The sequence below is a fragment of the Erpetoichthys calabaricus genome, chromosome 18, assembly GCF_900747795.2.
Source record: "Erpetoichthys calabaricus chromosome 18, fErpCal1.3, whole genome shotgun sequence".
NCBI lineage: Eukaryota > Metazoa > Chordata > Cladistia > Polypteriformes > Polypteridae > Erpetoichthys > Erpetoichthys calabaricus.
In genome coordinates, this window is record NC_041411.2 from 44543925 (window position 1) to 44556597 (window position 12673).

Consider the following 12673-nt stretch of genomic DNA (forward strand, 5'->3'; position numbering starts at 1 on the left):
TGTATGGACTGGAACCTCACCATCATCTCCTTTACCCGTTGTGTGATTTGTTGTATATGTTGTATATATGCAGAATATATACAGAAGATGCAGTTCTTATTTAGTAGCACTGCTACACCGGAGACCATAAGAAGGGGAGCATAATACGCCATTAGCAGCACTAGTCCTAGCTATGGAAGTGTTCAAACTATGTCTTGTTGTTGAGGTCGGCTCGTCCAGCTTCCTGCCTCTCAGTATGTCCCCCCTGATTCTCTCTCACTCCTTTATGCTGGCCCCCTACTGCCACCGGTCACATGAAGCCGAGGATACCAACATGTCACCAGTTAGTGAGGCTACCTACCCTTGCCTGTCTCTGTCACAGCAGCAATGACCTTTCCTAAGCATCATCCTGGTTAAAAGTGCATTCTCTTTGAGTTGGAGCTTATGACTCTGACATTTGCTTCAAATGTTTATTACGTTTGGAATGGGTTGTGGCTCATTCATTTGACAGACATTGTGGGACAATGCAAAATAGAAAGAAAAAGAAAAACTGAACTCCTGACTTTAATGAAAGCAAGATAGAACGCCAAGCCTTCAGCGCTTTAACAAAATAGACTGACATTTTGAAACGCTACCATCTGTGAAAACTTAAAATTTAGCTAATGTTCTGAAATTGAGCGTGCGTTCTTGGCTGCAGGCTAGCTGTGTGACATCTACCGAGAGAGAGAGAGAGACTTCTGCGACTGACCAGCCATGGCAGTAGACTGCAGTTATGGTCAGAATAATTCATTGCTCTACAGACACAAAAACAAAACATACAGGTGGAACAAAACGTGCCACTAAACTGAGAAGGGACATTTTGTGAGAAACCCTATGGGGGAGCCAAGTTGTGAACCTAAAAAAAAGCAAAAAACCCTCTAAGACTGTTTGGATTGTGACAAGCACTAGGTTGTCTGGGTTCCGGGCGGAATTTTATCATTTGTCGAGTGTCAGCCTGTCAAAACCCGTTCTGCTGTGTTGAGGGATTATTCAAGTGGTTGCATGTTTTTGTTCAGATGTTTTGCTCCCTCTCTTCCTTCAGAATGAACACGAGAAGCAAATGAACTGAGAGTGCGCAGCCGGCGCTAGCGGCGAAGCTCCCGACTCCGTGCGTGCGTGACTTTCGAGTGATGATTTTTTACGACTTTTCTGATGGTTTAATCCGCTCGGTGGAACGCACCATGTTTGCCATCTTTTTCAACATTGATGGCATTGTCGTGTCAATTCCGCTGATGGAGAGGACAACTGTGACCTCTGAGTGGTACACCACTCAGTGGCTGCCTGTCGTTTTTTCTGCAATGGCTAGAGGCCGGTCCAAGAACTTGCAAAGTCACTTTTTTTGCATCATGACAATGCGCCAGCCCACACGGCTAATGCGATGAAGCATTTCATTGAAGACAGTGGTGTCAACGTTTTGAACCCGCCACCCTACTCGCCTGATCTTGCACCATGTGACTTTTGGCTCTTACCGAAGGTGACAGAACCCCTGCGAGGCCACAACTTCGAAACTCGAGAGGAACTGATTGCAGCTGTCAAAGAACAGCTTGACAACCTCCCAAAGACAGCCTTTCGCAAGTGTTTTGCGGCATGGGTCAGAAGAGCCCAAAAGTGCATTGATGTTGGCGGTGAATACTTGGAAAAAGTTTTAAAAGGATCGAAGTACATGAGAAAAATAGAAAAAAAAATCCTTGGCTACTTATTTCTAGTGATTCCGCGTGGAACCCAGACAACCCTCGTATAAAAATGAACTGATTTAGATTTTTTTGCAAATTGTATAATTCTCACCTGCTCTCTTGGTTTGTTCCCTTTTTTTGTGGTGCAGCGCATTAAGGGTCAGCGGCAGTGCAGGATTTTAGTGGTAAAAACAGTGCAGTGGCTCAGGCTTGGCGGGTGTGGGTGTGTGAGATGGGGAAATTGGCCGACTGCTTGCTCACATTTGGACACTCCATGGGGAGTTGAGCAAAGCACCTGCAATCTGAGTAGGACAGAGAGGGGAAGTGATGGAGAGATAGGGGAAAGAATGGAAAAAGAATAAGAAAAGGTAAGGAAAAAGACTTGAACTCAGGAAAGACCAGAAAAAAGAAAAAGAAAGGAAAAGATGAAGAGAAAGGAAGAATTCGGGAGCATAAGACAGTGTGGTGGGGAGGAGGCATGGCCGTTGGGTGGCCCTGCAGAGAATGGCACTCCTTCCTGTTGAGCATTATGAGGAGCAGAAGCAGCTGATGACCCTGAAGGATGATGGTGTGATGACAGGGTTGGGCTTTGGGTGACCCAGTGGTGACCGGGATGACCATGAGTGCCAGCATCCCTGCTCTGCTGAGCCAACCTAAGCCAACAAGTTATGACAGTGAGAGAGATGCCCAGGGCTCAGAAAGATACAGATATGCCAACTCTGACAGAGGTTTAGTTTATTTATTAGAACTTATTTATTGATCATTTTCTCTTCACTTGTTATTATGGACTACCATATATACTCGAGTATAAGCCAACCCGAATATAAGCCGAGGTATCTAATTTTACCTACAAAAACTGGAAAAACTTATTGACTGGAGTATAAGCCTAGGGTGGGAAATGCAGCAGCTACTGGTAAGTTTCAATAATCAAAATAAATACCAATAAAATTACCGTACATTAATTGAGGCATCAGTATGTTAAATGTTTTTGAGTATTTATTTCAAAGAAAAACAGTAAACTAGCTCTGTAAGTGGAGAAGAGGGTCAACAAAAACAATATGGTACCTCTCTCACGCACGTGTGTGTGTGTCTCTCTCTCTTGCGCGCGCGTGTGTGTATACTGTACACTCCAGCTTTCTGTCAGGTTGGCGGGGGCAGCAGGACCTGACTCGAATATAAGCAGAGGGTGACGTTTTTCACCACATTTTGGGTGCTGAAAAATTCAGCTTATATTCGAGTATATACAGTATTTATTTATTGAGGAATAATTTGCGCTGCACTATATTTATTTGGACACTGCTTTGTTTGATGGCTGCCTTTGAATAAAATATACTATTTTGTACCAAACTTGTTTTTTTGTGTCCTCGTTGACTAGTCCATCTTGATTTCATGACTGTCAATAACCCAGGGACAGGAAGATGTCAAGGCTCCCAGTACCCGGGGCATCACACTGTGATTTTGCTACGGTTCACTTGATCTCTCAATTAGGCGCTTCAGCTTTTTTTAAGGAAAGTATCTCTGCAGGTTTCTCTAGTTATCTCTTTTGAATTTAGTCTCTTGCTCTCTTCTAAGACTTCAATTTTGGATTACATTCTGACTTTGAACTCTCTGGTTCTGACCTTTGCTTGTTATTGACTATGAATTTGGAGTATAAATTTCCCGACCCCTTACTCCTCTCTCAGCCCCACTTTGCCTCGGAATAACAAGATCCACCTGCAGGCCTCAGTTCTTCGCTGAGGCATTCACTAACTCCTTACTTTTGTTGTTTGGGTCCCTTTTGTGATCTTCCATTTTGTAAGTTTTGTTGCCATTGAATTTTCCTTTGCCATGATACGACTTGCATTTGTCAGGGCCAGGGTCGTGGGGTCTGCAACATTTGACATCGTTAATGAGATGAGTATCCCGGGAACAGGAAGACCTCAAGGCTGCTGTAAATTTGCTGCGGAACCCTTGATCTCTCAGTTAGGTCCTTCAGCTCTCTAACTCTTAGGTATTTACACTCTTGCAATCTTCTATGACTTCAACTTTGAATTACGTTCTGGTTTGACACACTATTTGTTACCTCTCTGGTTTCGATCCTGCTGACTCTGAATTTGGCACATCCATTTCTTTATCCTCTCCTCCTCTCTTAGCCCCACTTTGGCCAGGCTTAACAAAATGCACTTGTGGCCTCATTTCCTTGCTGGGGCAATGGCCAACTTCTTACTTGTCTGGTTTGGTTCCCTTTTGCATTTTTTGTTAGCCTTGGATTTTCCTTTGCCAAGATGGTGGGGGGGGGGGGGGGCAGGGCATGGTCACAGAGGTCGCAACATTTGACGAGTTTAAAGGGTCCATTCAAGACTGTGGATCACTTTTTAAAGAAAGAACTTCTGCATGTTTCTCTAGTTAGGTATTTAGATGTTTGACTGTTTTTTATTGGCTATTTCTAGTGGTTTAGTGGACTTTCCTTTGTTTATTTAGTATTCTATTTTGTATTTTCTTGTGTCACATTATTTTCCTGTATTTATTTTTTTAAATTTTGTTTCTTTTTAGATCTTTTGGATTTAATTAAATAGCCAGCAACTTGCTAAGAATATGCAAATAAAGTCCGTGACTGAAAATCTCAGCAAAAATTTTGTTATGTGACACGGCCTTTACTTGCATGTCCAACCGACATGAAGCATGTTGTAGCACTGCCACATAAGAAGTGTATTGAAATAATGTTTTACTTGTGTGTGTGTGTTGTATTGTATCTTGTCTGTCTTTTGTGTGGTTTATATATATATATATGAATGGAAGAGAAGGTCTGTGATACGGTGTGCATATTTGCAGTTGGAGATCCACAGAGGGAGAAAAAACGAATCATGTATCATAAAATAGTTTTATTCCTGAGCTTTCAACCCCTGTCAGGGGTCCTCATCAGAGGATAATGCTTAGACTTACAAGAATCAAAGGCAATATATAGCATCACATTCAGTATTGGGGGGGGGGGGGGGGGCGGGGTGGGATGGGGGAGTTGGGTGGCGGTGACTAAGTCAGTATGATCAAGGTGGGGGGGGGGGGTTGTATAGTTTAATTATTGTGTACATGTCCTTCTTAAGTTGGCATATGCTGGGTTTATGTCCAAGTGTCTGTTGATGGCGTTTTCATCTGATAGCCAAGACTTGGCCAACTCTCTGGCGCTTTTTGTACTGGCCTTAAATTTTACTTTTACGTTGTCCCAGTTGAATGTGTGTCCTGTCGATTTAGTATGTGTATATATCAAAGATAGTGCGTCCTTTCTTCTGACAGCGTTGCGATGTTCCTGTACACGTGTTGAGATTTTTTTTGACGTTTGTCCTATGTATACCGCTGAGCAAGAATTGCATGGAATACTATAAACTGCGTTTCGTGTTTCGGCTGTCGATTTCTTGTTTTTAGCATTAAACAGGACCATGCGCAGATTGTTGGTGGGTTTATGTGCTATTTTGATGCCCCACTTGGTCAGGGTGCGTGCTGTGCCTTCTGACACATTATGCCGATTGTATCACCGTTATCTGGACTCCTAGCTGAACTGGTAATGTAACGATTTGAAAACATAGCTTTATCCCAGATTACACCCAAAATTTGGATACGCTATGTAGACGACACATTCGTCATATTAAGAAAGAACCAGCTGAATGAGTTCTACAATCATATTAACACAATATTCCCTGCAATCCAGTTCACAATGGAAAAAGAAAACAATCGACACATCAATTTCCTGGACATTTACATCAAAAGAAATAGTGATGCCACCCTGACCACAAGTGTTTACCGCAAACAATGCCACGCAGACAAGATTCTACACTTCGCCAGCAATCACCCGGTATCTCATAAACGGAGCTGCGTGAAAACCCTATTTAAACGAGTCCATACGCATTGTAATACCAAGGAAACAAAAATTAATGAGAGACGCTATCTGTTCCAACTTTTCACCTCGAACGGATACTCAAAATCATTCATTAATCGGAGTCTACACAGCAGGCGCCAAAGGAATCAGCATACAAGCGATGTAAATCAGAACCCCCACCCCACCTGGCATTCACTCCCGTATCACCATAATGTGTCAGAAGGCACGGCACGCACCCTGACCAAGTGGGGCATCAAAATAGCACATAAACCCACCAACAATCTGCGCATGGTCCTGTTTAATGCTAAAAACAAGAAATCGACAGCCGAAACACGAAACGCAGTTTATAGTATTCCATGCAATTCTTGCTCAGCGGTATACATAGGACAAACGTCAAAAAAAAAATCTCAACACGGGTACAGGAACATCGCAACGCCGTCAGAAGAAAGGACGCACTATCTTTGATATATGCACATACTAAATCGACAGGACACACATTCAACTGGGACAACGTAAAAGTAAAATTTAAGGCCAGTACAAAAAGCACCAGAATAAAACTATTTTATGATACGTGATTAGTTTTTTCTCCCTTTGTGGATCTCCAACTGCATATATATATATCCATCCATCCATTTTCCAACCCGCTGAATCCAAACACAGGGTCACGGGGGTCTGCTGGAGCCAATCCCAGCCAACACAGGGCACAAGGCAGGGAACCAATCCCAGGCAGGGTGCCAACCCACCGCAGATATATATATATATATATATATATATATATATATATATATATATATATATATATGCGTGTGTGTGTATCACTCTCTGGCTTCAAGCATTTGTGGTTTACAGTGTTCCTTCTTTCAGAACCAAGCCAACAATAAGGTTGAAAACACTCTTGAGAAGACTCCTGATGGCACCATTCATGCTCACAAAGATTGCTGTTTCCATTATGCATCTCCTTATCTGACCCTTTCTTTTTCTCAGGACTATTTGACATTCAGTCTGCTCCAGAAACCTTTCAGCTTCTGCATGTTATTTTAATTGCCATTGAACTTACAACGCTCCAAAATGAAGGACTTCTCACGAGTAAGTCACTGATAGTTTTACACCTAAAAATGTTATTTTTCATTTAAAAAATTGATGCAATTCTTTTCTTGTATTTGTTCTGTGGTGGGTCTGCAAAAAGAATAATTTATTTAAAAAGCAGTCTTTTTGACTGTACTTTGTACTTGAAAACCTTTTAAAGTAAGAGACAGTCTTCTGGAAGAGTAAGTGCCGACCGATTATAAAAGTTGAACTTCATCATCAGTACCAAGTCTGTTTTTGTTTGCTATTTTCAGATGTGTGCACTAAGCTTCATTTGCCGTACATTGATGTATAGTTTCCTCTTTTAGGTTACGTAAATTTGCATTTCTTTGTTTCAATATCAGACTACTTCTTTCTAGGTCTTGAAGTTGCCGTTTTTCTTGTGTGTACTAGCTGATGCATTTAGCGTAAGCCGTTACAGTCATTGCAAGTCGTTGGTAATGCACTACTGTCACTATGCAAGTAAGAATGTCATTTCACTGGGCACAGACGGTGATCAAAATGTTTTAATCCTGAACCTGAAAGCAGTTATCTATACTGATGACTTTGTGATGGCTAAAGATTAGCTCCTGCGTTCTAAAATATGAGAAATGCAAGTTGTGGTGTACAGGGTTTCTCCTTCATTCAGAACCAAACCAACATGCAGTAGTTGCTAAAAACAACTTGAGGACTCACCCAGATTGACATCTGGAGTGTGCATCCCAAAAATTAGTCTTGATCGGACCCGTTTCCATCTCTCATGACCATTTGGTATCCAATAACCTCCAGAAATCATATGTTATTTTAAACAGGGTTGGATTTAGGGAGGACTTGCAAGGCTCCAAAGCAAAAGGGCTTCTCACTAATAAGCCAGTGATGGTTGTATGGTGATCCCATGTTTAGTTTAACATTATAAAAAAAACTGACCTAGCAGTCTTTTAACTGATTGCATTTCAGTTGATTTAAGTTCATTTGCCAACATCTACCTCAACTGGCTCCTTTCAATATGGAGGAGCACTGGCTCTATTTTGAGCTCCTCCCTAATCTTCTTCTGTGCTCCTCACCATATCTCTAAGGCTGAGCCCAGAAACTCATTCCTGTACTGGTGATCTTGTTGCTTTCAGTCACTACCCAAAGCGCATGAGCATAGCTGAGGGCAGGAACGTAGATCAACCAGAAAATCGAGAGCTTTACCGTTTGGCTTAGCTCCCTCTTCACCAGTACAATGGCTGCATAACTGCTCCTGTCGATCTGCTGCTGTCTTCGTCCCTTGTTCATGAACAAGATCCCAAGAGTCTTAAACTCTTCCACTTGAGGAAGCACCCTATCCCCAATCCAGAGAGGGCACTGAGAACCGTGGCCTAATACCAGGAGGTTCTGATTCTCATTCCGACTGCTTCACACTCGGAAGCAAACTGCCCCAATGCGTATCTCGAAAAAAGCCAGCAGGAGATCATCATCCACAAAAATCAGAGACGTGATCCTGAGGCCACCACACTGGATCGCTCTACTCTTTGGCTATAACCAGAAAAGTCTTTTGAACGTTAAGGCCTACATTATTACGGTTGCAGCACAGTGTTCCATCTCTCGCCTGAATCATCAATGTTTGAATTGAGGCCTGTCAGTGCGATGTCATCCACTAATTTAAGAAGTTTGACAGATGAATCACCAGTGAGAAGTGGGGAAAGGACAGAGTGAAGAGTCAGACATGTTTCCCCAACTGCACATATGGTTTCCTATCTGCAGGAAAGTCTTATAATCCAGCAGCAGCCTCGACTGGATGAGCTTCTGATCTAGGAACTCTGGGATGATAGCATGGGAAGCAGAGCTAAACTCCACAAAAAGATCCTCACATATGCCTGAGGCTTATCAAGGTGTCGGTACATAAAGCTTAGATCCAAATTCCCTGCATCCTCCATGGCTCCAAATTCAAACTGAATTGGATCCAGGAAGTTTTTTTTATAGCATTCATGAGGTAAGAGAAAATCCTTTTTACTCATGTTGGTACTTCTTGTCAGTGAGCTTTTGCTAAGAATGTGTCTATCGTCATCACACGTGTGTGCAAATGGATCACAGTGAGAAGGCCGCAGAAAAATCTCTGTTTAAGCTAAATAAGAAGAGGCAGACAGCCTAACACTAAAGAAATTTGGGCTGTTTCTGACTTTGAGTACACTTTCATTTTTGATTGTCTGATCTTTGCAGATCTATAATTTGTCGTGGTGATGGAGCTCCGGAGTCCCACCATTACTGCTCAGCTGATCCTAATCCTGCCAAGCTGGCCATTGCAAGTTCAGCTCCCACCTTTAACTTCTTACTTAAAGAATATAAAAGAAGGCTTTAATTTTATTAAACAACTTGCTGTCAGTTAAATAGTTATGGAGATTTGAACCTATCAATTTATGAGGAACTCCCTTGTATAATAAGTGAGATTGTAATCTCAGAATCTTGTCAAGTCAGCCTCCTCGCCTTTCTCCTATTGTGCCCTCCTGTAATCTTTCTTCACGGCTTCTTCTTCTTCTGCTTACATGTACACACACCATATTACCCCATAAGTCTTTTAGAGCTGCTTGGTTAGTAAGTTGTTTTGTGAAAGGCCAAGGGCATTATATAAAAAAGACAGAATAAGTGTGCATGTTTAACAGAACTGCCCTGCATTTAAGCCTGGCACCCGGTGCTGCCAAGAAAGCTCTTATAGCTTCTACACATGGGCCATGGCAGTCAGGAGAGGGACTGGAGCCAAACGCCCAGGCCCGGCAGCTCGTGCCTCCTCAAGGCTGCCAGTGAGAGGAGATCGTGACTGAGCAGGCACTGGAGGGAGGAAATGTAGGTGTGCTCCTTCTGAAGCGCAGAAACAAAGCAGGCAGCGAGGGCAGAAACCTTGGAGAGGAAAAGCAGAAAAAGACCAACGTGGCGCGCCCACCGGGGTCCCGCAGCTGCAGAATGGCTCTCTCTCTGTTCCCTGCCTCCAGGCTTGCCGCAGCGCTAAGGCTGTCTGCGTTTTGGCATTGCCTAGTCTTCTAAGGCGTCTGCTACCTTCATGGCCCACCGGCATTTCCGCATCTGTGCCCACCGTCCGCCACTGTACACTTTCAGTCACTGCCAAGCGTCCTCTTTCTTTCTTTCTTTCTTTCTTTCTTTCTTTCTTTCTTTCTTTCTTTCTTTCTTTCTTTCTTTCTTTCTTTCTTTCTTTCTTTCTTTCTTTGCACCAGTAACACATATCAAGAGTCAAATTTTTTGGCCACACCACCTTCCCGTCACTAATACCTTTAGTCCAGCTTTAAAGGATAAGTAGTGACAGTAGATAGACAAATACAGTAGATATGAAACACACCATATCAATATGATAGATAGATAGATAGATAGATAGATAGATAGATAGATAGATAGATAGATAGATAGATAGATAGATAGATAGATAGATAGATAGATAGATAGATAGATAGATAGATAGATAGATAGATAGATAGATAGATAGATAGATACTTTATTAATCCCAAGGGGAAATTCACAAATTTACTGTTCGCTCAGATGAGCACATCCCTCACAGTCTACTCATTGAAGTTTTTTTGTTGATCCTTGACCCCAACGTCTGCAGCAGATTCTTCTAAATGTCATGAGGATGGAGAGCACAAAGCGTCCTCATATGGATGACTTGTTTGGTTGTTACAGTAGTAAGGATCCTGTGGTCACTTCATAAGGTCTGGGTGCCAAGGGAGAGCGGGTGCTGTTTAGACCACCCAACATGACAGTCAAAGTAAAAAGTATGTGAACTCTTTGGAATTATCTGGTTTACTGCATGAATTGGTCATAAAAAGTGATCTGATCTTCATCCAAGTCACAGGTACTGATATACACAATGAGCTTAAGCCAATGACAAACAAAAAAATTCTACTCTTTCATGTCTTTATTTTACAAACGCATTCAACGTTCACAGTGGTAGTGGAAAAAGTGAACCTTGGGATTTAATAACTGGTTGACCCTCCTTTGGCAGCAATGACCTCAACCAGGCACTTCCTGTAACTGTAGATCAGACCTGCACATAGTGAGGGGGGAATTTTAGTCCATTCTTCCCTGCAGAACTGCCTTAACTCTTCCATATTCCTTGGTTGTCTTCTGTGTATGGCTCTCTTCAAGTCATTCCACAGCATCTCAATAGGATTGAGATCTGGGCTCTGACTGGGCCACTTCAAAAGTGTTGTGGATTTGCTGCGATGTTTGGGGTCATTGTCCTGTTGCATCACCCAGCCTCTTCTGAGCTTAAGTTGATGGACAGACACCCTCACATTATCCTGGAGAATTTGTTGATAAACTTGTGAATTCATTTTCCCCTCAATGATGTCAAGCTTTCCAGGCCTTGATGCAGCAAAGCAGGCCCAAATCATGATGTTCCCTCCACCATACTTTACCGTAGGGATGATGTTTTGATGTTGATATGCAGTGCCCTTTTTTCGCCAAATGAAGTTCTGCTTATTCCTCCCAGATAGTTCCATTTTGGTTTCATCACTCCACAAAACATTTTCCCAGTATAGCTGTGGAGTGTCTAAGTGCTCTTTCGCAAACTTCAAGCGTTCAGCAATGTTCTTTTTTGCTAGCAGTGGCTTCCTTCTTGGTATCCTGCCATGGACTCCTTTCTTGTTCAATGTTTTGCATATAGTTGACTCATGAACAGAGATGTTAGCCAGTTCTAATTACTTCTTCAAGTCCTTAGCTGTCACTCTAGGGTTCTTCTTTACATCATTGCTGACTTTGCGTTGTGGTCTTGGGGTCATCTTGGCAGGGCACCCACTTCTAGGCAGAGTAGCCACAATACCAAACTGTCTCCATTTATAGACAACTTGCCTAACAGTAGACTGATGAATATCTCAAATCTTTGAGATGACTTTGTAACCCTTTCCAGCCTTATGTAGGTTAACAATTCTCGATCGTAGCTCTTCAGACAGCTCTTTTGTGCGAGGCATGATTCCCATCTGGATATGCTTCTTGTCAAAAGCTCAAACTCAAACTTTATTGTGTTTTTCATCAATCAAAGTAATTCTCGGCCACACCTCTGATCTTGTTTCATTAAATGGACTCCGGTGTGCTGAATTCTGACTGCAATGAGCTTTTTCAAAAGTCATCAGCTTAGGGTTCACTTACTTTTTCCAACCTTCAGTTTCACAGTTTGAATGATTTATTCAATATGGTCAAAAATACTCTGAAAATCTGTGTATCTTTAGTTATAGGAGTCTGTGTTTGTTCATTATTGTGACTGACATGAAGATACGATCATGTTTTATATGGGAATTAGACATAAATATAGATAATTTCCTAGGGGTTCACATACTTTTTACTTTGACTGATGTCAACACAGAATTTTAATGAAATGTTCCCAAGACTCTGAAGTTGAAGAGGTGGCATTAGTTAAAGGGCCCTAAAATGTAAATGTTGGGCTACAAAGCTCTTCTCTAAAGATGCCCGGTGTGACCTTCACTGACTGTCTCACTTCATCATTTTACCTGAATTTGAAAGCCATCGGTGCATTGAGATGCAAATGAGTCTCTCTGAAGTGGGACTGGCGTTCTGCCCACCTGGTGTGTTTAAAATACCGGACCACCATGGCAGATCACCACCATCTAACAACAGAGAAGGGAGACAGAAGTGAAGGCCATTACCTGCTTGTTTTTAACTTCAAGAGGACAGCCTGGGTAATTCCAGAATTACAAAGCAGATCTTTCAGCAGATAAGATAGGAAGATTAGCACTCCTAAATCAAAGTGGCATCATTTTAAATATCCAGTCAGAGGAAGTTCTGCCATCGAAAGGATGTGGACATGCAGATCAATTAGAATACAAAACCTGCCATTTCATGAACAGACAGACAGACAGACAGACAGACAGACAGACAGACAGACAGACAGACAGACAGACAGACAGACAGACAGACAGACAGACAGATAGATAGATAGATAGATAGATAGATAGATAGATAGATAGATAGATATGAAAGGTGTTATATAATAGATAGATAGATATGAAAGGCACTATATAATAGACAGATATGAAAGGCACTATATGATAGATAGATAGAT